At 41.1% G+C, this 5,962-nt stretch overlaps 1 long non-coding RNA gene across 1 annotated transcript; it reads right to left on the reverse strand.

The window, feature by feature from the left end:
• Positions 1-889: 889 nt before the first annotated feature.
• On the reverse strand, positions 890-5,022 carry LOC134470010 (uncharacterized). The gene is made up of 5 exons (XR_010039113.1): positions 4,783-5,022; positions 2,397-2,461; positions 1,874-1,976; positions 1,286-1,421; positions 890-1,047 (listed from the first exon to the last, which is right to left on the reverse strand). It is a non-coding gene; the product is annotated as an uncharacterized LOC134470010 (long non-coding RNA).
• Positions 5,023-5,962: the final 940 nt, after the last annotated feature.

Genomic DNA, 5,962 nt, shown 5'->3' on the forward strand with positions numbered 1-5,962 from the left:
CTTTAATAAATTTAAGTTTATTAAAGATAGAAGAGCGAAATGGTCAGTGTGCGGGAGTTTCTTTAAACTATTGCTGAGTGACCCATGGTGCCATCTCCGACGCACCTGCCAGCTGAGGTGTGCGAAAAAAAACAAAGTTTAACGCTGTGTTTTTAACAGGTTGTTAAGTCAAAAAAAAGAAAAACATTTTTAAAAAATGTTAAAAATAGAGTGCTGTATATGTGCTTGAGGAGGTACGCACGCACACAAGTTAAGAATAGTGTAGTGGACTTCAGAGCCTCTCAATGATCTGCTCAATGCAATGACTCTTTATTAAAAAATGCATAAAGGTGTTTGGCCATTTCAGTAATGTTTTACCAAAAGCTGTGTGTGAGCAATAATGTAGAAATGTGTATTTGTACTTCTAGTCAATTGTTATTATTATGTCTGCATTATTACTCACACACACACACAACTTTCAAGGAGGATAACAAGTTTAGTGCGTAAACAAGGGCAAGAAATATGGCCACTGTAAGTGAATATTTGTAACCTGATTATCATGACTTACAAATCTCTTCGAGACTTGGTCTGACCAAGAGCATAACAACATTCTCAAACGGCATGGTTGACCCAACTCTCATGATTTGCTACTGGTCGAGGGCCGAACAGGCTGAGCCAAAGTTTAAACCAAACATTTTCTTAGTCCCAATAGAGCGTCTCTGCTCAAACCTTGTCACTTCCTTGAACACGCCTCTAGCCAGGACGGTTGGTGATGCTGAAAGTCGATTGCTTCCCGGACAAAGCGGCTGGAGTTTCCCGCTGTGGCGGGAACCCGAAAGTACCTGAACAAACAGTTTTCCTGAGCGTGTGTAGCAGAGCCGAAGGTGTTGCGTCACTGTGAGGGCGGAGCCTGGGTAGGATGTTTGGCAAGCAGCCAAATGCAGTCACCCCTTTGAAAATGATTCCGATGTCCTCAGGACTGTCAGTAGCTTCTGAACCTTCATGGCGGATCACGTAGATGGCATGGATGCTTTCTGCCATAGCCGATTCCCTGTCAGCATGTTGTGCCTGAAACAAAGTAATTCGACAGATACACATGTAAATATTTAACTGATGTCCATGACATATTTTACCTTCTTAACCATCCATTTCAAACATGCTACCACAATACCAAATACACCAGGTGAAAAGTTAGACAATTTAACATAAGTTATTCTGACTTAATGTTTATACATCTCGATTGTCAACAAATCAGCTAAATTGTAGGCATCAAGATTCAAATTAACATTCTCTTTGTACATAATACCTGGGTCATGGGTATCATTATTCTGGAGGCATCGACCAACCATTCCCCCTTTCCTGATGGAACGCCTCCGTCAGATTTGGAGAATATGGAGAAGAACTTGACTGTTGACTTTTATTCTTCAGAACTCTGCACACACCTATAAAATCATAAAACACAAATACAACATGTACAGTATGTAGCTTATTTGTCTATTTTCAGGACACAAAAAAACAATTTACATATGAAAGTCCAAACAAAAGAGTGACAATCTCTTACACCTCGTGTGTGTGTGTGTGTGTGTGTGTGTGTGTGTGTGTGTGTGTGTGTGTGTGTGTGTATGTGTGTGTGTGTGTGTGTGGCTCTAGCCTCCTGGTGGAGCTCCAGCACACAGAGGTCTGGGACACTGTAGCAGGATTCCATTTCTCCAGTCAAAAAAATAATCGGAGCAGTTATTGCTTCAATATCAATGGGAGCTCGCATTGAGAAGTCGCAGGACGAATTATAGACCACATTGATGCTTAAGAGAATTTGTTGGTGGTAAGGACATCATTACATACCAATATAAAGAGTAATCTATTGGAAGATGCAGCAGAGTAAAACATTTCAAACCTTGAAATCTTCCAGGAGAGATTTCACCCGAGCGAGAGATGTCACCCGAGCTCTGATGCTGTCTCACATGACCCAAGTCACTGCCAGTGAGCAAGAGCCATCTCTGTTTGAAAATAACAACACCAGAACAAGGACAATTGACACCTGGATACTACTTCTGGAAATTGTCTTGGTGATTAACTCTACACAAACAGATATGCAAAGCATTCTAACTTATCTCTTTAAAAAAGCATGGGCAGTCTGTGAATGCAAGAGAAGCACACTGCCTGTGACTTTGCTCTGGGCGTACATGATCTGGGCATACATCAGTGTCTCCCAACCTTTTTCGTCTTGAGTACCCCCTAAGCATTTTTGTCATAGTATGAGTACCACCTCACTCATGTTCTCTATCCCAATATGATCATGACCATACATTTGTTTTTATTCATAAAATAAAACATACTCCTAGTGGTACACGTACCCCTGGTTGGGAAACACTGCATTACATTCATCTCACCTAACATTGAAGCATAGTAAAACGTACCCTGAAATCCTCCAGATTGCATCTTTTGCCAGCATCAACAGGCTACTGCATCACGTGGTACATTTCTGTAATAAACAATATCAGTAATTGATTATATTTATCAAATGTTACACACAGTTTTTACAGTTACATTTTGTTTCACTATGGTAATCAATGTTTTAAAATTAGTCATTTTGAATTAACAGGCCACTGCCTTATTTAGGCTTCTTGGTTAAGTGAGCATACATAAATAAAGTAGCCTAAACTCTAATCCAGGGGTGCCCAACCTTTTTTTTAACCGAGATCTACTTTTGAAGTTGATGGTCTGCCGTGATCTACCAAGTCAAATTTCAGGATGTCAGTATGAAAATTTAAGATCACCATTTATTAATCACCATTATTATGAACAAAATGTTTTTAGTAGGCTACTATGGCCGTATCTTTTCAGTGTGTTTTTAAAGTGTGTTGAATAGCCTACGTTTACAAAGCAATGCAGTGCTGCATTGCTTTGTAGTATGCAGAGATAATTTCAGTCCTACACAAGTCATAAACAACTTAAACAATTTCAAAATGATACACATTTGGTATATAAAATGCATATGTAAGCACATGGGCCCTATTTCTAAAATATGATGAAGCATTATCATGACTTCAGTGGTCAAAATTAAAAAGGGCTCAGAACTTCACCATTTGTTATGGGTAAATAGTAGGCCAGTTAAGTTCACTTTACTATGAGAGAGAGAGAGAGAGAGAGAGAGAGAGAGAGAGAGAACTCATTGAATTGGTTAACACCCTTGTTAGTGACTTCTTCTATGAAGGTTTTTTTTCCCAGCTCTCTGGGACAGTAGCAGAGCAAAGGCTTTCTATTGTGAGTTTGGCCAATCGTTCTGTCCACAACTGGAGCAGGAAACAGCACAAATTGAAGTGAATTCCATACATGTCAGCTAACATTTCCCTTGCACGCGGCACGCGATGTAAACGATGATGCATGCGACTAGCGATTTGGACAAAGATCCTCGCATATCGCCGCGTCATAACGCATCGTTGCGCACATGTTCTGTTACTCACCCGATGTTACATGTGTGCACACATGAATCAACTGCAATACCCTTACGGTCACTTCCTAATGCTTTCCCCTCATTCTGTGTTACAGTGGGACTAATTATCTAACCAATACAGTAGTACCAGCAGCTTACTACATAGCCTACTTTTGAAAGACAGTATTTTCCCTGTCACATTACATGTCTCTCGACTGCCACTCCCCTCGAGATCGACTGGTACCTCGCGATCGACTCGTTGGGCACCCCTGCTCTAATCTAATTCATTGCAGCTTACAGTTTACGCAGGTGTGCAACGTTCAAAAAAGAACACCGGTTTATTAGCCAGGTGGATTGACTACACGCCACGTCTGTATTCAGAACCCGCTTAGAATTGTATTTGGTCTGACTGTGGATTGGGTTAACATGGCTCTCACTGAAGCTGACGAACTTTATGACGGCTCGCCTCAGTGCGTTTCAAAGCGCACTCCACTGATTTCCCTAAATGCGCCGCAAAGCTCTCACTGTCCACAAAGCAACGCATAAAGGCTTGCTCATAAACTCAAACACATCGGAGCACGCGCAACATGCTGTAGTAGGACGCAATGTAGACCAGTTGTAATTAGGATTTTCTTTTCCCTGGGCCAGATTCACACACGAGCGTGGCAGAACGGCAGCGAGACGTCTTTCTGCCTGGTCTCGGCCAATGTCTAGAGCTCTACCTCTAGCTACGGGGGATTTTGAACAGGACTGGCCGCGCACACCAAATGCTGTCGTTGTGAAATGCTGACACCGGCGGCCGAAATTAAACAGAAAGTCCTGTCTTCTCGCTTTCGTCCAGCCACACTCTAGTGTGAATCTCTCCTTAAAATCACAATTTGTTACGCTTTGCCAAGTAAACCCATGCCCTGCCGAGATGATATGACATACATTCACCGGAGGAATGGCAAACCAAGGTTTTTGCTTCAGAGTTAGGCTATCATTTCCCTCTGAATTCAAAGGGAATTGGTGGCAGGCATCCAATAAATTAGCTCGCTAGCAAACAATGCACAGTCGACACGTTTGACATGAAATACAGGGCATTAAACACCAGCTCGGCGGCTGTAAGCAAAAAAAACAACCTAAAATATTGTTTAACTTTTCCTACACTTTGCAAGAAGAAGGTGGACACCGTGTTTCTGCACAGAACATGCTAGTAAAGCTACATCCAGCATGTTGCCCGACTACCCAACACAAATGTTGGCAAATCAATAACATCAACCTTTGAACATAGCATGTGCAGCAGCAAAATAAGATTGTGATATTAACACATTACACATTTGGTTAGAGTTAGAGCATGTTTGAGGATTTATTGGAAGAGATGTCCTTACCTTGCAGGCGAACTAGTCTGTTTACTCCTCGCGCCTTCCTGCAATTTGAAAAGCTGGAGCGTTGCATTCTGGGTAGTTTGAAGAAATTGCCTGACTGCGTTGGGTTCTTTCAACATAACACAATCTATAAATAGGCTAGGCCTATCTGCCTAGTAAATCTAACACGATATTTTCACTTTCATTTCACTAAACTGACAACATTGAGTTAAAACTGCATGCAACACTTGTGTCAATTTTACAACCAGCTAGAATCGTTTTTTTGAGTGTACTCTCTACATGAACTGATCCCCGATATCCAAGAGCACCCAAAAACTTAAATGAACAGACTGAAGACTGCTTGAGCTTCCAGCCACCTGTGTGCCTTTCATTGCCAAAATAATGTTCTGACTTTTATCTAAATTATTTGGTGATATCCCTCACAACAGTGCAACAGCACATAGGCCTAATGGCGAGAGTTTTTCCCTCAGCACGTAATGAAAGCTAATCGGACGTCTAATGACAGGTGGTGCTGACGGACAGCGCACGAGGGAAAGAAGTTGCAAACTTGATCGTGTTCGGTTTCGTCAGTCCAGCGGAACACTTCTGGCTATAGAAAATGAATCTGTATTGCAACAAATCTAGTTAGGCCTAGGTCTATATAGGCTATCCAAGATATTTAATTTAGATATTTAATTTAGTTTTCACCACCTCGTGAAGTGTTTAGACCTGGCCTATTTAATGTCGCTGTAAATTGGTGTAATGTAGCAGAAAGTGCGAGACATTCGTTGGACTCGTTGCACGCAACAAGTTGTGAAATTATTTCTTAACGGTTTTAACCGCATCATTCGCGACTCTCGAGCAGTTTGAGAAATGAGAAGAATGAGAGAGAGAGGGCAGTGACTATACCATGTCACTGAGACTATGTGTGTGTGCTGCGCCTACTGAATCCAAGTGCAGAAAAAACATATCCATATAGATTATTACATAATGCACCATCTTATTACATTTCCATCAAAAAAAAAAGTTGCCGCCGCATTCCGTAATAAATTTCGCATTTTGTAATAATTTATTACAAGATGAGAAAAAAGTTATTACGAAATGCGTTCAAGAAATGTATTACGAAATGCGTAAATTATTACACAATGCGGCGATTGTCACCGCATTATGTAATAATTTGTTACATTATTACATATTGCACCGT

This window comes from Engraulis encrasicolus, chromosome 19 (genome assembly GCF_034702125.1).
Source record: "Engraulis encrasicolus isolate BLACKSEA-1 chromosome 19, IST_EnEncr_1.0, whole genome shotgun sequence".
Taxonomy (NCBI): Eukaryota; Metazoa; Chordata; class Actinopteri; order Clupeiformes; family Engraulidae; genus Engraulis; species Engraulis encrasicolus.